The sequence below is a fragment of the Oryctolagus cuniculus genome, chromosome X (genome assembly GCF_051225735.1).
Source record: "Oryctolagus cuniculus isolate XC-2025 breed Fujian yellow rabbit chromosome X, ASM5122573v1, whole genome shotgun sequence".
NCBI classification, from domain to species: domain Eukaryota; kingdom Metazoa; phylum Chordata; class Mammalia; order Lagomorpha; family Leporidae; genus Oryctolagus; species Oryctolagus cuniculus.
This window is the reverse complement of record NC_142888.1, coordinates 10,269,528-10,292,963: the sequence shown is the minus strand read 5'-3', so window position 1 is coordinate 10,292,963 and position 23,436 is coordinate 10,269,528.

The window sequence follows — 23,436 nt, the reverse complement described above, 5'->3', positions numbered from 1 at the left end:
TCATATGCAAGAACAAGTAACTAATTCAATCAGTTCCAGTATACCAAAGAATTGGAAAAGGATGAGTTTCAGGCTCCTGTATTACTGTTTTGCAGCAGAATGCCCAACACAGAACAAGACTGCAAATTCTTGGTTGTGCAAAAGAGGTATTAGCACTTAAGCACAAGTGGGAGAAATGATTCTTTTGCTGTAAATAAGTATCTACAACTTGGGTCCTCTAAGCATCTGGACTCAAAGTCCGAGTACTGGAGCTGCCTCACCCATGGATCAGCGATGACAGCATGACTCCCCTCCCGCCAGTAACCAACAAATGCAATCAGGGTGTCAATGGTGACACATGAGCCTAATGAGCCCCTTTTCCTGAGCCTTCCCAGTCCTCTACAATCATCATCTGAACAGCACACTGACAACTGAAATGTCTCAAAGTTCAATGGTCCCTAACTTCAGTTAAATATTTGACATGGCCCTCCTGGTTCCCAAAAAGGATTTTTAAAATCTCGATATGTCTTGCTTTGTTTGGAGAGAGAAGCCACCCTAACTTTGTGATGACTTTCAGAATGAACAGTTTAGAGGAAAGTTAAACAAGAAAGTAAATTTTAATAAAACGGACAAAAGTTGAAGAATGTCTTATTTGGCTTCCCCCCCGCCCCCCCGCAGAAGTAGGTCCTGATATGAGAATTTCAGTGCAAGTAGGTTAACTGGGGGGATTTCAGGAACTTGCAGTAAGGCAGTGGGAACGTGAAGGGAAGGAGCCACTGCTGGGTGCGTTGTCAATCAAGCTACCATGGTGAGCAGCAGGAGCTTAATCCTGTTGGGGATCTCTGGCTGAAAAGCGAGGGCTGTTTTGGAGGGCTGCTCTGTGTCCAGAGACAATCCCAGGGCAGAGTGGCAACTGCTGACTGTTGGAAGTTGGGCTGGAACGCACGGAAATAGTAAATGCTCAGGAACTCCCAGCAAGGCAGTGGGAAAGGGCAACAGGTGCTGTAGTACCCACTTACAATCCCAAGCGTAGTGTTTTAGTTGACTTCGATGCTTTTCTTCAGTGGTTTTGCTGATTCACATTTACGGTGGATTTCTTTCAGGCTGACTTTCTACCTATCATATTCTCTTCTGTGCACATCTCTTCCTCTTGCTCCAGTAGACACACAAGTTGTGCGCATGCCGTTGCCAACGCAGGCTTCTTCTGTGTGCCCTCCCTCCCTTCCTGGAATTTGTGCCAGGCTCACAGCAGGGTGAGGGCCTCAGTGCCCAGGTGGCCTCTCCTGGTCAGACTTGTTATTTGTTCGTGGTGGATGTGGTTCAGGCAGCAGACGGCCCAGCCTGGGTAGTTATTACAGCAAAACAGCCTGGGCCCTGCAAAGCCTTCCGCAAACAACCTGATCCAGTTTTACACTGGTTGGACATGTTCCCTGGGGAAGGAAAAGCCCAAATGCAGTTAGTCACTCTAGAAGGCAGGCGAGTGGCTTGCGTTCCAAGAGGACTTCCTCTCCTTCTCTTTTCTTCCTCCCTTCCTCTCCCCACATCCTCTCTTGAGATGAGATATTCTCGCCTAAGCAATTTTCAAAGTACAAAGAATGATTGCAGTTTGTAACGTGCAGTTTGCAGCATGAAAACACTTAGCAGAGGGAACAATCACAAAGCCAGTGCCACCTTGCCTGTTCTATGTGCTTTTGTAATAAAAGGTCAAACTGCTGTCTCATGCAGAGCTGGGACAGGGCTGGGCCAATAGCTCTGCACTCATCTGGGTGTGGCAGGTGGAGGAAGGCACACCCTTCTGTGTGTCAGGCGGCTTTGACGTGGGCAGGGTTGGGGCCTCTCTGTCCAATCACCTGGAACTTCAGCTACTCTTTAATGTGGATTTAAATAAAAAAAGATTATTTATTTGAAAGTCAGAGTTAAAGAGGGAGAGAGGGAGGGAAGAGGAGAGAGAGAGAGAGAGAGAGAATATCTTCCATCTGCTGATTCACTCCCCAGTGGAGGGAGGTAAAGAGGGAGGGAGGGAGTGAGCAGGAGAGGGGGAGACAGAAGGGGAGAGAGAGGGAGTTACAGAGGGAGGGAGGGAGAAAGGGAGGGGGAAAGAGAGAGAGATGGAGGGGGAACAGGGAGGGAGAGAGAGAGAATCTTCCATCTACTCCCCAACAGAGGGCAGGAGGGAGAGGGAGAGGGGGAGAGAGGGAGGGAGGGAAGGGGAGCGGGTGAGAGAAAGAGAGAGAGAGAGAATCTTCTATCTGCTGATTCACTCCCCAAGTGGTCACAACAGCTGAAGCTAGGTGGGTCTGAAGCCAGGAGCCAGGAGCTTCTCCCAGATCTCCCTTGTGGGTTCCGGAGCCCAAGCACTTGGGCCATCTTCCGCTGCTTTCCCAGATGCATTAGCAGGGAACTGGATTGGAAGTGGAGCAGCAGGGACTGGCAGCAGCTTTACCCATTATACCACAACACTGGCCTCCTTAACGTCGATTTTAAAAGGCACCCCTTTTTCTAGAACATGCAGCCCCATGCCAGGACCCATAGCCTGGCAAGTGAGACATGAGCTGAATTTCAGCTCCCACTGGGTTCCTTCTGCCAGGTGTCCCACACCTGGGACACAGCCCACACACCACACAAGTGAACTGCCACTAGGACTGGAGGAAACCCCCACCCCAGTCTCTTGACTGCCGTAGGTCAGCACAACCCAGGTCAGCGCTCCACTTTTTCCTCATTTCACTGCTCTGTAAGCACCTCACTCAGATTCCTGGAAAATTATTTTCTACTTAGGAAGACATCTCCTAATGCCTGCTTCAGCCAGCTACCTTTGTAAGTTACCTGGAAATCCCTGCTTCTCCTTTCAGCTAGTTGACCTAGATCATTGGCCTGCTTTATCTGCATCTCCCCACCCCAGGGCTACAATCCCTACCCCCTTAGGCAAAGTGGCATCACTTTGTGTTAAGGTGCTAGGAGAAGCAAATCTCTTTCCTTTTCTTTTTTAATGATAAGCAAAGTTTAAAGGCAGGGGAATGGTTAGATTCGCCTAAGTGTGAAAGGAGTGGGAAAATTTACATAAAAAGCCCAGGTGCCTTCTTGGGGGGAGGTAACCAAGACCCCAGTTCAGTGTCAATTCAGTGACTCTAATGGAGGGCCACAGGCAGGCAGAAAGGGGACAGGGAAAGTGAGGCTGGGCCCAGCACTGGATAGCACTGTCTGAGGCAAGCAAGCAGGATGTGGGTGGAGAATACAGCAGACAACAGACAAGTGCTAACTCAGTTACCCTCAGGGAAGAGCTGGGTGAGCAAATCAGGAAGGTGCCCTTTCGGCAGCTGGCGCCAATATTGCAGCTCTCAGATTTAATCTGGGAATCAGGAAGGCACTGCTGAGCCATTGGCGTCAGCATCACCTCGGACCTGTTGCAACCTGCACCTGCAAAACAGAAGCTTCCTACCGTGTCTTTTCCCCCACTTAAATGGGTTCTGAATGTCTCACATGACCACATCTAATTGGTGGAACTTAAATCATTCAGCTGCAAGGGAATCTGGGAAATGTAGTTCTAATGTTTCTGAACTCTAATACACATAAAGGGCACATTGAAAGGAGGCTGAAATAGATTCTAGAGGGGTCAGTGCTGTGGCATAACGGATAGAGCTGCCCTCTGTACTGCTGGAATTCCACATAGGTGCCGGTTCAAGTCCTTGGGCCCCTGCACCCATGTGGGAGACCTGCAGGAAGCTCCTGACTCCTGGGGGTGAACCAGCAGATGGAAGATACCTCTCTCTCTCTCTCTCTCTCTCTCTCTCTTTGCCTCTCTGTAACTCCGCCTTTCAAATAAATAAATAAATCTTTAAAAAAGGAGAAAGAGAGCCGGCGCCGTGGCTCAATAGGCTAATCCTCCACCTTGCGGCGCCGGCACACCGGGTTCTAGTCCCGGTTGGGGCGCCGGATTCTGTCCCGGTTGCCCCTCTTCCAGGCCAGCTCTCTGCTATGGCCAGGGAGTGCAGTGGAGGATGGCCCAGGTGCTTGGGCCCTGCACCCCATGGGAGACCAGGAAAAGCACCTGGATCCTGGCTCCTGCCATCGGATCAGCGCGGTGCGCCGGCTGCAGCGGCGGCCATTGGAGGGTGAACCAACAGCAAAGGAAGACCTTTCTCTCTCTGTCTCTCTCTCTCACTGTCCACTCTGCCTGTCAAAAATTAAAAAAAAAAAAAGGAGAAAGAAATAGATGCTGGATAAGAATTTCCATCATGGAGCCCCTGCTGGCAACCTTCAGTGACTCTGCATCGGGATAGCACTGCTGAAGGGCAGCAGTGATTTCCACGTTGAACTCTAGACCCCTGGAGATGTTCTTGAAATTCCTTGCCCTCTAGTCATATTCTGTAGCCTGAAAACAACAGTGACTTCCACAACTAGGTGTGCCTATTTCTCAAACACGGAATCAACTGTGGCTCCAAAACTATAAACCACCTTCTTCACACACACGCTGTTTCTCACTCACAGGCCCCTTCTCTTCCGCCTAAAATCAAACACCAATTCCCTTCTCTCACACTGAATCCTATTTATCCCAGGCCACCACTTCCCCTGGCCTGGGGTGTGGGCTGGGGGGAACAATTTTTCTCTGATGTCCTCAGATTGTATTAGGGAATTCCCATCTGTCCTCTCATCATATCCTGGAAGTTATACTAATGGTAACATGTTAATAAAAAACAAAAGCTAACTTTTATTGGCTTCCTTGGTGCCAGACCCCATGAGGTATGTACTCTTATTAACCCATTTTACAGGTGAGTACACTGGAGCACAGAGAGGTTGTGTTAGCTGCCCAAGGTCACTTACTTAGTCAGTGGCAGCTCCAACTCAATCCCAGACAGCAGTCTGACTTCAGAGCCCATGCTGTTGGGCCAATATTCTTGTTTCCTTTCTATTATTGCACTGCTCACCCTGCTATCATCTATTTATCTACCTACCTACCATCTATCCATCCATCTTAATCTGTGCATCTGTCTCCTCCACAAGTAACCAGTACCTTTCTATGATGAGAAAATGTAAAAAGTTTTTTCTTCCCTTCCCAGCACACTGAAAATTCTAGGACCAGGGCCCAAATTACTTGTTCTTTCCTTCCCTCATCCTCCACTGACTGTTAACACAGGGACTATTTTCTCCTTCAACAGAGAATACAAGACTAAATTACAGACCAGGCTACAAAATTGCTACCCTCAACTCCCTTCTTTGCCTGTTTTCTCTAAAATAGGTTCTTTCTGTTGGTTGTATAAATATAAGACAGAGCCCACCACTGCCTTGAAATCGCATGGGAAAATGTGTCATCAGCCCGAGGTATGCAGGAATGGAGCTTCTGGCTAGGCTCCACTGAGCACTCCTCGGAAAATGATGGCATTCCTGGGAACTCTGGCCCGTGCCCAAGGGAATGAGATCGGGGACAGCTTTACATCTTCCTGGGAATCCTATGTGTACCTTTGCCTTCATTGTTTGTAACCCTCTCCAACACAGGCTCCGCTTGCCTGTGTCTCCTGTTCCTTGGTGCCTAGGAGCCTCTAACTTGTATTTGCAACAGCTAACAAAGTAAGCCAGCTGTTCATTCACTCTCCTGGGTGTCAGTCACCCACCTTGGACCCCCCCCCCCCCCGCAAGTGCCAACTTGGCCTGGACTCATCTCTCTTCTTCCTTTCTCTCCATTTTCTACTTCAAGCGTCTGCTTTCTGGTCAGCCCAATTGCTTGGCTCATAAGTCAGGCATGTCCTTTTCCTTCTTGAAAGTAACATATAAAGGAAATCTGTAGTCATCTTTCAAATATGCTGCCTAGGCCACTGTCTGGGGAAGGCCTCCCTGCCCCTCAGACCCATTCCAAAGCTTGGTGTCCTCTGTAGAAGAGTCCCCTGACTCTCTTGTTCCCTAACAATTCACACAGACCAGGCATGGAAGCTGTGCAAGTCTCTCCTGTGTAATTTCCACATTTGAAGCCGTCACTCCTTCCAGTAAACACACTCTTTTGTCAAGGCACATCATCAGCACTAGAGGCAGGAAAACACATCAACTATGTTTGGGGAGTGACTTACTTTTGTAACTTATTATTGTTTTAAAGTCTTAGTTCCCATCCAGGCCCTAAATGACCTGGTATATTCACAGCCATCTTAGAGATTGTTGATTCAATCTATGCAGAGTGGAATGTTGTCAAAACAGTATTGCACAAGTCCTCTGAGGAAAGCCAAAAAAACAAAGTTGGTGTGAGTTACAAAAACATTACAGAGTCAGTGAGACATGGCATTTAATCCTGGGCTCACGTTGACACTGCACAGTGCAGCCACAGAAGCCCAGGAGAATCTGAGTTGAGAGGAATCATTCCCAGCCTTGGCTGCACATTGCAATCACTTGAACACGTATTTTTTAAAGTCTCCATGGCCAAGCCATATCTCAGGACAATTACATCAGAGTCCTTTGGGTGGGTCCCAGGCATCACAGCATTTTTAAGGTCCCCAGGGATTCCAATAAGCCGCCAGGATTCAGATCTACTAGTTTAGAACACCTGAGCTTGCTCACGCTTGCTTGGGCCCCCATCAGGTGTGTGTAGCCAGGGAGAAGACCCCATACGCCTGTCAAGCCACTGAGCCAGGCTGACCCACCCTGCTCACTGTCCATTCAGTTACTGGAGCTGCACAAAAAAGTAGAGTCGATGCTCAGACAGATTCCTGAGTGCTAAGAGCAGGAGAGGCAAGGCACAGAGAGCAGACACACCAAAGCCATCGGCAGCATCTTTGCTGATCTTGCTCCAAAGGGTTCGCTGGATTTCCCAATTTCATGTGTTACCAGCCGAGAAGCAATGGAAACTGAAAAATGACCTGGCAGATGGGGGACTTGAGCGGGCTGCTGGTTACACAGGTGTGCTCACTTTGTGAAAATGTACCTGTCCACTTTAGGAAATGTGGGCTTTTATGCTTTAGTAACACGTGTTTTTTTAAGATTTATTTTATTGGGCAGGTGTTGTGGCAGGGTGGGCCAGGACTGCACCTGTGGCACCAGCATCCCTTACAGACGCTGGTTCATGTCCCGGCTGCTCCTCTTCCTATCTAGCTCTCTGCTATCACCCGGGAAGGCAGTGGAGGATGGCCCGAGTGCTTGGGCCCTGCACCTGCATGGGAGACCCAGAAGAGCCTCCTGACTCCTGGCTTTGGATCAGCTCAGCTTCAGCCACAGCAGCCATTTGGGGAGTAAACAAGAGGATGGTTTACCAATCTGTAGCTCTGCCTCTCAAATAAATAAATAAAACCTTTAAAAAAGATTTATTTTAGTGGCCAGTGCTGTGGCATAGCGGGTAAAGCCCCCACCAGCAGTGCCGGCATCCCATATGGGTGCCAATTCATGTCCTGGCTGCTCCTCTTTGAATCCAGCACTCTGCTGATGGCCTGGGAAAGCAGTGTAAGATGGCCCAAGTGCTTGGGCCCCTGCATCCACACGGGAGACCAGATGAAGTTCCAGGCTCCTGGCTTCGGATTGGCTCAGATCTGGCCATTAGGCCATTGAGGGAGTGAACCAGCAGAGGGAAGATCTCTCTCTCTCTGCCTCTGGCCACAATACCACAGAGTTGGGCCACGCTGAAACCAGGAACTCCATGTGGGTCTCCCATATGAGTAGCAGGGGTCCAAGAACTTGGGCCATCTTCTGCTGCTTCCCCACGTGCGTTGGCAGGGAACTGGATTGGATGTGGTGCAGCTGGGACTCAAATTGGCACTTCAATATGGGATGCTGGTATTGCAAGTGGTGTTTTAACTCATTGTGCCACAATTCCAGCCCCTTTAGTCACAAGATTTCTTAAGTTTTGTTTATTTATTTATTTGAGAGGTAGAGCCACAGATAGAGGGAAAGACAGAGAAAAAGGTCTTCCATCTGCTGGTTCATTCCCCAAAAGGCCATAGCAGAGAGCTGGATCAGAAGTGGAACAGCAGGGACTCGAACCAGCACCCATATAGGATGCCGGCACTGCAGGTGGCGGCTTTACCCACTATGCCACAGTACTGGCCCCTCAAGTGCTTTTCAACTTCTGCTTTTATTACATTTATTTGTGCCCTATTGGTCAAAGCAATTGATATAACCAAGCCCATATTTCAAAAACTTTATTTTATTTTAGAATCAGAGATACAGAGACAGAGAGTCTCTACCTACTGATTGACTACAAATACTCATGACAACTAAGGCTGGGCCAGACTGAAGCTGGGATCTGGGAACTCAATCAGGTCTCTTACATGGGTTGCAGGGACCCAACTACTTGAGCCATCACCACTGCCTCCCAGGGTGCACATTAGCATGAAGCTGGAATCAGGAGCAGAGCCAGAACGCAAACTCAGGCACTCTGATACGGCATGTGGCATTCCAAGCAGCATCTAAACCACTAGGCCAAAAGTTCATTCCCAAACCCATATATAAGGGATGAGAAGTAGACTCCTGCTCTGGAGAAGGGAAGAATTTGTGGCCATTTTTGCAATCAGCCACGAGTACCTTCTATGCTCCTTGCACTATTAAGAGATTCTCTCCTCCTTTCAAGCAGTTTACATCACTGTGGGAATTTGTTCATTCAAGAGATATTTAGTGAATACTGTCTTAGCCCCTTTCATGATGCTGTAACAATATCACAGACTGGGTGAATTATAATGGACAGTAATTTATTTCTCACAGTTATGAGGCTAGGAGGTCCAAGATCAAACAACCAAAATCTGGCAAGGGCCTTCCTGGTGTGTCATCCCATGGCAGAATGTGAGAAGGGAGGAAGAGAGACAGTAAGGAACCCACTGCCTCGATAATGAGCCTACTGCCAAGACAGTGGATTTAATCCATTCATGTGATTTTTGTAGCTAATATATACAGTACAAAAAATAAAAAAATAAGCCTTCATGGCTTAGTCACTTCTTTTTTAAAGATTTTTTTTTTTATTTCAAAGGCAAAGTGGCAGGGAGAGAGGAAGGGAGAGACAGACAGAGACAGAGACAGAGACAGGTCTTCCATCTGCTGATTCACCACCAAAATGGCCACAAGAGCCAGGGCTTGGCCAGACTGAAGCCAGGATCCAGGAGCTCTAGCCAGGTCTTCCATGTGATTCACAGGGCCAAGCACTTAAGCCATCATTTTCTGTCTTCCCAGGTGCATAAGCAGGAAGCTAGATGCAAAGCCAAGCAGCTGGACTCAAGCCAGCACTGCAATATGGGCTGTTGGCTCATGAGCAGCTGGTAACCTGCTGCACCACCAGGCCCGCCCAGAGGTTTCACCTGTTAATACTGTCAGAGTGGAAATTAGATTTTAGCACGAATTTGAGAAAGGACATTGAAACCATAGAAAATACCTACTGCATGCCAGAATAATTGTGGGTTATCTCAGTGGGATAAGCAGACTAAGACCTTAATTCTTGTGGAATCCACATTCTAACAGAAATTACAATCATAAAAACTGCAAATTGATTCCCAAAAGATGGTTTTGGTCATGGTGAAAATGTCTTTGATTGTACCTATCTACAATCAAGATTAAATCCAGGACTCAGGCTCTGGGAGAAGGAGGAAAGCAGACATAGTCCCAAGAACACACACCCAAAGGGGAAGAGATTTCAAGAGATCATAAGAAAGCAAAGCAGCTCCTACAGAAAATGGAACTGTGTTTTTGTAATGGTTTTAAAGTGGGTTTGTACAGTCAACTATCAACCAGGAAAATGCAAGCAGGAGGAGACACCACGAGATTTGTTGCAAGGAATCGTCTTATGCGACTGTGGAGATTGGTGAGGCAAGTCTGAAATCTGTAGAGCAAGCAGGTTGTCAGGGCAGGCTGGTACTCTCAGACATGAGCTTTACTCTACAGATAGAATTCCTCTTTCTTCTGGGAAACTTTAGCTCTGCTCTTAAGGCCTCTCATCTGATTGAATCAGGCCCACCAAGACTACCCAGGGTAATCTGTTCCTTCAAGTCAACTGGTTTTGGATTTTGATCATATCTACACAATACCTTTATAGCAACACCTAGATTAGTATTTAACTGAATAACTGGGGACTGTAGCTAACCACACTGACACATGGAACTGAAAATCACAGGGTTAGATTGACAACTCTATTAATTTACTAAAAATCATCATATACTTTAAGATTTATTTATTTATTTGAAGTGCATAGCTACAGAGAGGGAGAGACAGAGATATTCCATCCACTGGTTCAATCCCCAAATAGCTACAATGACCAGAGCTGGTACAGGCCGAAGCCAGGAGTCATGAACTCCATCTAGGTCTCCCATGTGCATGGCAGAGGCCCAAGCACTTGAATCATCTTCTGCTGCTTTCCCAGGCACATTAGCAGGAAGCTGGATTAGAAGTGAAGCAGCTGGGACTTGAACCAGACCTCCAATACAGGATGCTGGAGTTGTACACAGCTGCTTAATATGCTGCACCAGAATGCTGTCCCCATATACTTTAAATGGGTGAATTATATGGTATGTGAAATATATATTAATAAAGCTGTTTTTAAAAGTGAGTTAATCCCATGCTTCAAGAGATATAATTAAAAACAAATAAATGTGAGATCCTTAAAAGCAGTCTTCTTAGGAATGTGTTGAGCCAGCCTAGGAAGTCAGATGGCAGCTGTTGAGCATTAGAATTTGAGGCTAAGTCACCCTGAGCCTGGCATAGTTCTGTCTTCTCAGCTAGAAGTTGGAGTCATTTCTCCATGGCTTTCTTCCTGCCTCTGTGCCATAGAGCAATTAACCTCTACTTTCCCTAGCCCATCATCAGAGGAGACCAGCACTGGGTGAGGCAAAAAGCACCATCTGTGCTAGGAGTCCATGGTCTGGTGGACCTGGTGCCACCTAACAAAAGCCATGCCACCTCTAATTGGCTCTTGGTCTTCTGTGTACTCAAGTAGCTCCAATCTGTGGGCAACAGTTAAAGTGCTGGGTTATAGAGAAAAGTAAGTGGGTGGTGAGTTTTTAAACATGTGGTGTGGTGTGGTGTGGTGTGAAGAATCACCATGTTCCTAAAGTTGTAATTATAAAGTGTATGAACTTTGTAACTGTAACACTGTATAGTTCTACATACATTCCTAAGGATTTACTTCCTTTTTTAAATTTTTTTGACAGGCAGAGTGGACAGTGAGAGAGAGAGACAGAGAAAGGTCTTCCTTTTGCCGTTGGTTCACCCTCCAACGGCCGCCGCGGCCAGCGCGCTGCGGCCGGCGGACCGCGCTGATCTGATGGCAGGAGCCAGGTGCTTCTCCTGGTCTCCCATGAGGTGCAGGGCCCAAGCACTTGGGCCATCCTCCACTGCACTCCCGGGCCACAGCAGAGAGCTGGCCTGGAAGAGGGGCAACCGGGACAGAATCCGGTTCCCCAACCGGGACTAGAACCCGATGTGCCGGTGCCACAAGGCAGAGGATTAGCCCAGTGAGCCGCGGCGCCGGCCCCTAAGGACTTACTTCTAAGAGTACAGTTTAAAATCTTGCCATGGGACCCCAAATCCCCTTACACTGGGTGGTAAAAATACCACCTTAAGTGTTAAAGTGATCATATGGATAAGATTAAGAGTTAAAGTGATCATATAAATAGGATTAAGTGTCTGGTAATAATAATAGAATTAAAAAGGAGTGAATGCTCCAACATGGGAAGCAGTTCACAAAGTAGATTAATAGAATGAAAATCACTTTAAGTAGCACTCTGACCTCAGCATCAGCCCTTAAGGCATTCTGGTCTGGCTGAAAAGCCCACAAGAGCATTTCAGGCATAGAAAGCCAAGACACTGTGGCAAAAAGTGTCCTACATGAAGGAATTCGGTGGGTGAGACCCCAGTGGAAAGAAGTGGTCACCAAATGAGGTACTTTTCTCTGGAAGAGAGAACTTTCACTTTGCTTATGGCCTTATCTAAATACTGACAGAGTCTGTGGATTCAAAAGGCTTCCATAGCCTAGGCAGCTCATGTCAAGAGCCTGGGGTGATCATTGACATCATATATGAGTGTTAACTGTTAAATTAACAACAGGAGTCACTGTGCACTAACTTCTCATGTAGGACCTCTGTCCTCAAAGAGTTGTTGTGTAAGAGTTAACAGTAAAACTTTCTCTCAAAGATTTATTTGTAGTGTATTAAGTGGAAGATATTCCTATGTCTTTAGTTATACCTAAGTGTCCAACTCCATTGCCTGTTTTCTTAGTTGCTTCCTTAATTAATGATAAAATTCACTCTCAAGGACTTACTTTCTTTTAATGTATTAAGTGGAGGATATTCTGATGTCTCATAAGTTATAGTTATGTCCAAGCGCTCACAAAAGATGTATCATTCTTGGGTGCATCTTTAAAGTTAATTAAGTTTCTTAAAAAAAAAAGTGAAATTAACTTCAAGATGCAATGACTTTGAATAGCCCTTGTCTCAACTGATATGGGGAGGAACAGGGTTTTTTTTTTCTTTCTTTTTTTTCATGCAAATTGTTGAACTCTTAGTATAGAGTTGGTCTTCTGTGCATAAAGTTAATTGAAAATGGATCTTAGTGGAGAATGGGACTAGGAATGGGGGAGGGATGGGAGTGTGGGTTGGAGGGCGGGTATGGTGTGAATAATTATTATATTCCTGAAGTTCTACCTATAAAATGTACACAGTTTGCATTCATTAAATAAAAGGCTTCTTTGGGGGAAAAATAAAGTATGTGTGGTGAGGGTTAGATGTGTTCCAAGGTTCTGGAGCAGAGTGACATAATTCTAGGCTGTAAGAGCATGGCAGAGACCCTTGGAAAAGGAAGAATGAACAAAACATGGATGCAAACAGGGTGGGAGGGCACACATCACGATCAGGAACCAAGGGTTAAGGAGGTCAGAGGCTAGACTGACTGTAGCAGAGTCCTGGAGAGGCTGGGCAGGTGTGGTAAGGTAGGCATAGGGCAGGGAAGCTCTTGAAGGACAGGTGGAGGAATGGTGACTGAATACCAGTGAACTAGCAGCTTCCAAAGCAAAGAGTACATGCCCTCAAGGGGTGGTCAAGATGATCCAATGAGGTGGAGAGAGGAAAAAATGGTAAATTGTACTATATTTGCTTTTGATCCAAAGACTAAGAAAACAATCTCAAATAGAAAGTAATATCCAGATTGATGTACTACCACCCTTTTGCACCTGTAGAACAGTCATAAGAACAACATTCAAGGTATGACTTTCTTATTTGAGTGGACGAGAGAGAGAGAGAGAGAGAACACATGCATCTACTGGTTCACTCCCCAAATGTCCACTATGGCCAGGGATGGGCCAGGGCCACACCAGGATCCAGAATCTCAACAGTCCAGTTCTCCCACATGAGTGGTAGGAATCTAACTACTTTCCCAGGGTGTGCATTAGTATGAAGCTAGAGTCAGGAGCTGAAGCTGGGTCTCGAACCCAGGCAGCATCTACTGTTAGGCCAAACGCGGGCCTCCCAACTTGTCTTGAAAACAAAGTGGAAATTCTTCAACTGAGGAATTTGCTTTTTTCCTTCTGCCTGATTAAAGTGCGTTTGTAGATTCTGGCATCCAGGTATAATGAAACCAAGCCTCACAAGAAGAATCAGTGACTGTAAAGGATCCCACAAAAGGAACCCCTGATTGAAAAATACTACTGATGAGTCAAAAAGAAACAAGTAAGTGGAAAATGCTAGATTTCTTCTTTTGAGAATGCAATAAATGTTGCATTTCTCCTCCTCCTAAAATATTCTTTGCCTGCCATGGTTAAATCAAAGCAATGACCATCTGCCTTTCCACCACAACAGCCATGGCTCCATGATATCCCATGGCCATGGACTTCAACAAGGGTTATAAGCTGACCAAGAACATAAGCAAGCTGAGGCATACCCACCACTGCCTCACCAAGTACTTGTCTCATCAAGTTCTTGCGGGACATGATCTGACAGGTGATGGATTTGCCAAACATGTGGAATCTTCAAAAAGTTCACAGAAGACATGCATTCTCTTTTAATTCAATTTTTTTCCACAAACTTTTTGAAGTGCCTTCCTACAAGTGGAACACCACGAAGTTTTCCAAGATCTCCAAGGACAAACAGTCTCTTAAGTTCATCAAAGAAATGGTGGGTACACACATTTTTGCCCTAAGAAAGCAAGATGAGATGAACAATATCTTGGCTACCATTAGGAAGGCAGCTGGTAAACAGGGCTGAGCTTTCTCAAAATAAAACTTCATTTAAAAAAAAATCTATTCATATCAGGAAAAAACTGTTCAAAGAACTCAAAATTATTCAGATATGTATTGAATTTATAGATATATATAGCTTTCCCAAGTTGTAGCCTGTGCCTGTATATTGGTTAACAATGGCACATGGGGCCAGTGATGTGGTGTGTAGCAGGTTAAGCTGCCATCTGCAATGCTGGCATCCCATATGGGCACCCGTTCGAGTCCTGGCTGCTCTGCTTCTGATCCAGCTCCCTGCTGATGTGCCTGGGAAAGAAGCAGAAAATGGCCCATCTCCTTGGGCCCCTATACCCATGTGGGAGATTTGGATGAAGCTCCTGGCTCCTGGCTTTGGCTTGGCCCAGCCCTTGCTTTTGTGGCTGTTTGGGGAATAAACCAGTAGATGGAAAATTCTCATTCTCTCTCTCTCTCTCGCTCTTGCTCTCTCTTTCTCTCTCCCCTTTCTCTAACTCTGCCTTTCAAATAAATAAATCTCTTTTTAAATGATGGCATATCATTTATAACAATTATGCATATAACAGGAAGTATACTAAGGAATATACAAAAGCAGCAAATTTGAGCATTTATTTTCAAAGAACAGTACATTCTCTGATGGCCATTGCTCATCGATGGGCTGTTCTAGGTTGGGTTCCCATAGAAGATCTGGAAACAAGGATTTGAGTGCAAGTAGTCTACTTAAGAGATGGATCTGAGAAACACTGGGAGAGAAATGTGGTTGTGAAGCAGGGAAGGAAAAGAAACCCGTATAGGATGTGCTAGTGAGGTTACCACTGCAGGAGACTGGGACAGCAGGGAAATTGTGCAGGATCACCTTAGAATTACCTGTCTCACCCGAGGGGAAAGGGAAAGGGTACAATTACACACCAACTTCTATCTCCATTGATCGACAACTCCTCCTGGGGAATTAACTTCCCCTTTTTCTCTGTGCTTGAACAAGCAAGAAAGCTCTCAGTCACAGGGGCTTGGAACAGGAAGCTACTGGCATGCAGTGGATTAGTGAGGGTCAGAGGAAGGTGGATGGGGCAGCCACAATGTCTGCTCCCTGGGCTTTTTCATGGTTTGAAGTTTTACAATAGGCAGTATTCATTCTCTGTCTTCCTCTCTGTGTCTCGTTATTCTTTTTAAACTTTAAAATGGTCAAACCCTGGTGGGGCAGTGAGCCCATGCATAAGAGTCCTGAATGCCTTGGAAACAGCATGTCGTCAAAGGCAGAGAAACAGCCCAGGCAGCCTCTTCCGCAAGCCTTGGGGCCATCCTACAGTGGTGCTGATCATAATCCTGAAAGTCGAGATCCCCAACTGCATAATCCCAAATGCTGAAATCCCGAAAGATTAAAATTTCTGAAGTCTAAAATTCTGAAAACCACAATCCTCAAAGGTTAAAATCCTGAATGTTAAAATCCTGAAAGTTGAAATTCCTCAAAGTGCAATTCTGATTGGGGAAAAAAAAGACCATATAAAATGGGTAGAAAGCTAAATTCTAGGGAAGGGATTGGTGTGTTTTAGGATGTATGCAGGATAATTGCATCATGTTAGAACAATACCTCGACACCTGCTAAAGCATTATTTGGGGTATGTCTGTGAAGGGATTTCCAGAAGATACTTGTATGGGAGTCTGAGTGGGTCAGGCCAGCAAGATTCACCCTCAGTGTGGGTTGGCACCATTCAAATGGCCAGGGACACAAGGAAAACAAAACCAGAAGGTGAATTTTGGGGATTATGGCCCAAATCTAGCCCATGCTAGTCCATTGCCCATTTTAAAGGAGTTCCAGGGCCATTGGACTATACACACAGGAAGGTGTTCACTTAGCAATGAAGCAAAGATACTCAGTTTAGCCTTAGTTCAAAATCAAGTTAAATTAAGGCCAGGTCTGTCCCAGAAGATCAGCCACCTGTGACTTGCTGTGGGTAGCAAAGTAGACATTTTGAAGGGCCGCAGCACTAGAGGAGAGAGCAGACTCTGCCCATAGCCGGCCTAGACTAAGGCCATCCCTGTACCGAATAAGTCTTCTATGGACTGTGCCTGAGGCATGTGGGCATGAAGGGATAAGCAACTGCCACTCTATTTGGTCCACCGCTTTGATGCAAGAAGTTGTGTTTCAGGCCAGAAATATAAGGGATGACTGTCATCAGAGAATGGAGTGCTGCAAAGGAAGTCCCAGAGCACGACAGAAAGGCAGCCAGAGCCAATGGGACTTGGAAGCCTTACTGCTCTACCCTCCAGCTGCTCAAACAGGCTCATTGTATGGGCAGGAAGGCTAGGCAGCCAGATACAGAGCAAAACATGGGGGACCCCAGCTGGCATATCATCTTTGGTAATAGGTTTTTACTGGAGACAGGGAAGAGATAACTCAAGGGATTCCTCCTGTCACTACAGGGTAAGAACAGAAGGAATGATTGAAAAATGACTTAGAAGACTGCCAAAGAGATGCCACCACCTTCGAACTTACTTAAGTCATTCCATCATTAGAATGGCTTGTGGGCTATTGTATGGGGGACTTAAGTTAAAAATGCTGCTGCCAGGGGTCAATGGGAAGGGTCAGGAGTGGTCAGCATGGAGGCAAGAAGCTGGGAAATAATATTTTTTGTGAGGCAAGGTGCCAGACTCTTTCCTGAAGTTATTTACATTGGTCCTCATAGCAACTCTACAGGTAGGTTAAATTCGCTCCAATTAACAGGGGAGGAAACTGAGTCAGAGAGAGGTTAAGCTACAGTTGTGTTAATTCATCAGGGCCTCTGAGAAGAAGAGACCTATAAAGGATTACACGTACAGGAGATATATGGGGGAAATGTCTATGAAGGGCTCAGAGGGAGGGAGCAGGGAAATGCAAGTTTTGCCTTCAGATGGCCTCCAAGGTCACGTGCCAGTCTGACCTAGGGAGGAAACATGGACGCTAGCATGAGTCTGAGACTGTGGTCCAACTCTTGCAAAGTCTCAGCCAGGTCTCCAGCGAAAGTGATTGGTTGGAAAAATCCTACATCTCACAGAATAGCCTGTGCTACTACCCCAAATCCTAACTGTGTACCATCATTGGCTAGTAAGTATGGCCTGGGTACAAATGCAAGAGCTGGGCCTAAAACCACATGGCCAGTAAAGACACAGTGGGCCTATGATTTGAACTGAGATTTTTCTAACTGTAAACCCCACTTTTATGCTGAGTCTGTACCAGGAGTTGACAGAATGGTGACAGAGGTAGATATTAACACATAATCATGAAAAATTATGGATAAAGATATAAGGCAAAGTTCAAGGTGCCTTGGGAGAGAAAATAGGACAGACCCAATGGAAACAGAGACATGAGGAATGTCAAAATGAGTCTAATGCAATGAGTGCCCCAGGAAGAAGTGGCATTGGTATTAGTAGACTAGGCATCTAGCCTAAGCACATGTGTAGGCAACTTAGAGCATGAGAACTGCCAGAGGCTAGGCCCCTGCACTTTACTTTTCTTCTACAGGGCCTGTTTGTATCTTCCAGTGGCCTAGCACATCATTTTAAATAATTTTTAAGATTTATTTATTTGAAAGTCAGAGTTACACAGAGAGGAGAGGAGAGGCGGTGGGGGGGTGTCGATCCCCGTCTTCGTGGAGGAACGACACAGGACCCTGCGTTGTTCTTTTGTCTGCTCGGCCCTCCCCGGGTTTGCTGCTGGTTCTTCCCGGGTTGGCTACCGACCCTTCCACCTCCGTGGAAGGGCGGTTCCCCCTAGCCACTTTCCCCACTTCCGCGGGAGAGCGGCACACCGCCGGCCGGCTCTCTCGGGGGCTGCACAGGTGTTCCTTCAGATAGATGTTCCTGGTGCATGTTGTCTCTCTCCTCCTTTATAGTCCTTCCACCAATCCCAACTCTGCTGCCCACACGCCGAGTACGCTGCTCTCCTCCAATCAGGAGCAGGTCCTACAGTTTATTGGTTGAACTGGAGGCAGCTGCGTAGAAGCTGTTTCTCCCTTCTCAGCGCCATATTGTGGGAGAGCAGATGCATAGAATAAGTCTTAATTCCAGTAACTTAGTCTAGTCCAAGTTGCTCCCCACGGGGGGGGGGTCTTCCATCTGATGGTTCACTCCCCAATTGGCTGTAATGGCCAGAGCTATGCCTATATTAAGCCAGGAGCCAGGAGCTTCTTGTGGGTCTCCCACGTGGGTGCAGGGGCCCAAGGACTCAGGCCATCTTCTACTGCTTTCCCAGGCCACAGCAGAGAGCTGGATCAGAAGTGGAGCAGCCAGGTCTCAAACCGGCACCCATATGGGAAGCCGGCACTTCAGGCCAGGGTGTTAACCTGCTGCACCACAGCACTAGCCCCCATTTTAAATAATTTTTAAAGATTTATTTACTGGGGTCAGTGCTGCAGTGCCAGTATCCCAAACATGCACCAGTTCATGTCTTGCTGCTCCTCTTCTAAGCTAGCTCTCTACTATGGCCTGGGAAAGCAGTAGAAAATGGCCCAAGTGCTTAGGGTCCTTTACCCGCGTGGGAGACCAGGAAGAACCTCCTGGTTCCTGGCTTCAGATTGGCCCAGCTCCAGCTGTTGCAGCCATGTGGGGAGTAAATCAGTGGATAGAAGACCTTTTTCTCTGTCTCTCCCTCTGTCTGTAACTCTACCTTTCAAATAAAAAGACTTTATTTATTTGAAAGTCAGAGTCACACAGAGAGAGATCTTCCATCCATTTGCTCATTCCCCAAATGGCCACAGGAGCCAGAAGCTTCTTCCGGGTTTCTCACATGGGTGCAGAGGCCCAAGCACTTGGGCCATCTTCTGCTGCTTTCCTAGGCCATAGCAGGGAGCTGGATCGGAAGTGGAGCAGCCAGGACTGAAACCGGCGCCCATATGAGATGCTAGCTTTGTAAGTGGTGACTTAACCTGCTATGCTACACCGGCCCCTAAGCACATCATTTTTAGGAGAGGGTGTCACTTGACTGTGATGTTTATAGCCTTTGAATTCTTAAAGCCTTGTAGTAAACACGCCACATGGTTCTAGGCATATTTTCTCCACGAAGCTTTCTATTAGGGGCTGTTCCAGTGATCACAGTATAATGATTAAAACCCACATATTTTATGTTGCCAGTTGGTAAGATGGCACAGGTATTCCCAGATTATACTGTTTAAAGGCTGTGAAGCTTTCCTTTTCCTGGTTACAAAAATGTTTGCTTTTTGGTTGACTGATTTTGAGGCTCACTTGTTATACTGCTTATGTGGGCTGGAAATCATTAAACAAAATGATAGCTCTTGGTTTAAGAGACTACCATCTAAAGACAAAATGCTTCTGGCTATTGAGCGCTCATCAGTTTCTCACTCCTATTAAAAAATCATTCTTTTTGGGGCCGGCGCTGTGGTGCAGTGGGTTAAAGCCCTGGCCTGAAGTGCCAGCATCCCATGTGGGCACCTGTTCTAGTCCCAGCTGCTCCTCTTCTGATCCAGCTCTCTGCCATGGCCTGGGAAAGCAATGGAGGATGGCCCAAGTCCTTGGGCCCCTGCACCCATGTGGGAGACCTGGAAGAAGCTCCTGGCTCCTAGCTTGGATCGGCGCAGCTCCGGCCATTACGGCCATCTGGGGAGTGAACCAGCAGATGGAAGACCTCTCTCTCTGTCTCTACCTCTCTCTCTAACTCTTTCAATAAATAAAATAAATCTATAAAAAAATCATTCTTTTCTTATATGGAAACTCTTGACACCGAGCTTTTATTAAACAGACTCAAAACACTCACCAATCATAACTTCATTAATCCTCACACTCTTCCCTGGTTTTTTTTAAGATTAATTTATTTTTTTACAATTTTTTTTATTTTTTAACTTTTATTTAATGAATATAAATTTCCAAAGTACAGCTTATGGATTACAATGTCTCCCCCCCATAATATCCTTCCCACCCGCAACCTTCCATCTCCCACTCCCTCTCCCCTTCCATTCACATTGATTCATTTTCAATTCTCTTTATACACAGAAGATCAGTTTAGCATATATTAAGTAAAGATTTCAACAGTTTGCACCCACATAGAAACACAAAGTGAAAAATGCTGTTTGAGTACTAGTTATAGCATTAAATCACAACGTACAGCACATTAAGCACAGAGATCCTACATGGGGAGTAAGTGCACAGTGACTCCTGTTGTTGACTTAACAAATTGACACTCTTGTTTATGGCATCAGTAATCACCCTAGGCTCTTGTCATGAGTTGCCAAGGCTATGGAAGCCTTTTGAGTTCTCCAACTCTTATCTTGTTTAGACAAGGTCGTAGTCAAAGTGGAAGTTCTCTCCTCCCTTCAGAGAAAGGTACCTCCTTCTTTGATTTTGATGACCTGTTCTTTCCACTGGGATCTCACTCACAGAGATCTTTCATTTAGGTGTGTGGTGGGTTTTGTGTGGGTTTGGTTTTTTTTTTTTTTTTTTTTTTTTTTTTTTTGCCAGAGTGTCTTGGCTTTCCATGCCTGAAATACTCCCATGGGCCTTTCAGTCGGATCTGCATGCCTTAAGGGCTGATTCTGAGGCCAGACATTCTTCCCTGTTAAACAGGGACCAGTGTCATTACACTACATTGGGTGAAAACCAGGAGTGCAGGTCAGCAGGCAATTGCAGGAACACACAGGGCACTCAGTTCCCACCGGAATACCAGGGTTGAATTGCAGAATAGTAGAGTATGAAAGCTGGAATTTTCTGTAAAGATGGAGAGGCAGGGTTTAAGAGCAAATATCCTGCAGTTAGCCAGTTCTCTACTCAAATGGAAGCTCTGATTTTTAACCCCCGCCCCTTTAGACAAGGTTTTGAACTCTTCTAAGCCTAATTTCCTCATCTATAAAACAGACCTAATGAAAGTATCCGCTTCACTGTGTGACTTTAAGATAGGACACAGGAAGCTCTTAACAGAACACTCAGTATCCTCAAGGGATTGGTTCCAGGACACCTCTTTCTCCATGGACATCAAATATCCACAGATGCTCAAGTTCTTTATCTGAAGTGCCATAGTATTTGCACATAACCTATGCACATCCTCCTGTAAATTCTCTCTCGATCACTTATAATACCTAACACAATGTCAGTGCTATGTACAGAGTTGTGGCACTGTATTGTCAAGGCGATAATGACAAGAGGAAAAGTCTGTTCATGTTTGGGACAGACACAATTCTGTTTTTCTGAATAGTTTGCATCCGAGGTTTGTTGAATGCATGGATTCAGAACCCACAGGTATGGAAGGCCAACTGCAAAGGACAGTTTCTTGTTAGCGTCAAGCTCAATTCCCCAAGGATTTTAGATGTGAGGCTACTGAAACCAGAGAAGCTTTATGAATTGTCCAATGTCCCAGAGTTAGTTAGGGTCAGGTTACAGTTAGGGAGAGAATGTAAACCTTGTCATTCCAATGACAAATTAGCAAAGGGAGTCCAGCCCAGTAAGGATATCTGTGCCCACAGACAATGTACTTCGACCCTGCTTACGAGCCCGGAGCAGATCCATTCCCTCCCCAGTGCCTCCCTCCCTATTGGCCTGGGAATCGGATGACCCTGAACTAGTCATCTCATCTCCTTCCCTCCCCCTGAAAATGAGAATCTGGCTTGGCTACAATGCAAAGTGTCCGATCTGAAATCTTTGGATGGTGCTCTGGAAGCAACTTGACTGAAGAGGGTCCATGGCTTTCATCGTGGGTTCTGAGAGCCAAAGGAAGTAAAAACCACTAAAACGAGGATCAGGCCTCTGTGAAATGGTGTGACTGTGAGCACAGATCACGGCCCAGCTGGGCTATCTTTGCTGACTGAACACACCTGCCTCCTGAGCAACACTTTTTCAGTGCTATAGATTGTCAGTGCAGTAGGGAAGTGAATGTAGACCCCACATTCCTTGAAATGGAGAATAAAGAAAGAGTAAGGTTTTAAAGAAGATCCCATTTCCTATTATGATATGAGAAGGAAGATGTAAAAAACAGTATCAAATGGGGCAGGTGCTGTGGTGTAGTGGGTAAAGCTGCCACCTGCAGTGCAGGCATCCTATATGGGCACCAGTTCGTGTCCTGGCTGCTCTACTTCCCACCCAGCTCTCTGCTATGGCCTGGGAAAGCAGCAGAAGATGGCCTAAGTCCTTGGGCCCCTGCACTCATATGGGAGACCTGGAAGAAGCGCCTGGCTCCTGGCTTCAGATCGGCACAGCTACAGGCCTTGCAGCCAACTGGGGAGTGAACCATCAATGGAAGACCTCTCTCTCTCTGCCTCTCCTTCTCTGTGTAACTCTGACTTTCAAACAAATAAATAAATCTTTAAGAAACAACAATATCAAAATTTTTTCTCTGGAAATGAGGAAAAAATGGATAATATAAATTATGTCCATTGGGATCTCAAGGAAGCAGATAATCAAACAGTTAGGAGTTGTTCTGATTTGGATAACAGTTTGGGTGTTCCCCAAAGGCCCTAGTACTAGGGGCTTTGTAGCTAAAGTCTTGTGTTAATGATTAATAGACAATGTTAATGGATTAAGGGTGGAAACTAGATCTAATTAGGAAGTCTAGGAGGTTTGGGGCCCACTGGGAGATCTTTAAGCAACAGGGAATGTGTCCTTAGAAGTAGTTCTTGGGGCCGGCTCCATGGCATAGGAGGTTAACCCTCCACCTGCAGCGCAGGCATCCCATATGGGCCCCGGTTCTAGTCCCAGCTGCTCCTCTTCCAATCCAGCTCTCTGCTGTGGCCTGGGAAAGCAGTAGAAACCTTTGGGCCCCTGAACCCACATGGGAGACTGGGAAGAAGCACCTGGCTCCTGGCTTTGGATTGGCGCAGCTCCGGCCGTTGCAGTCATTTGGGGAGTGAACCAACAGATGGAAGACCTTTCTCTCTGTCTCTCCCTCTCACTGTCTGTAACTCTACCTCTCAAATAAATAAATAAATAAAATCTTTAAAAAGAAAACAAGTAGTTCTTGTGAGGGCCAGCATCATGGTGCAGCTGGTGCTGGTTCAAGTCCTGGCTGCGACTGGGAAGGCAGCAGAACATGGCCCAAATACTTGGGCCCCTGCCACCCATGTGAGAGACCCACATGGAGTTCCAGGCTCCTGGCTTCAGCCTGGCCCAGCCCTGGCTGCTGTGGCCATTTGTGGAGTGAACCAGCAGATGAAACATCTCTATCACTCTGCCTTTCAAATAAATAAATATTTTTTAAAAATGCCAGAGCTGTTTTGCTGTGGAGCAGTGGGTTAAAGCCATGGCCTACAGCACTGACGTCTCATAAGGGTGCTGATTTGAGTTCCGGCTGCTCCACTTCTAATCCAGCTCCCTGCTAACATGCCTGGGAGGATGGCCAAAGTTCTTGTACTCCA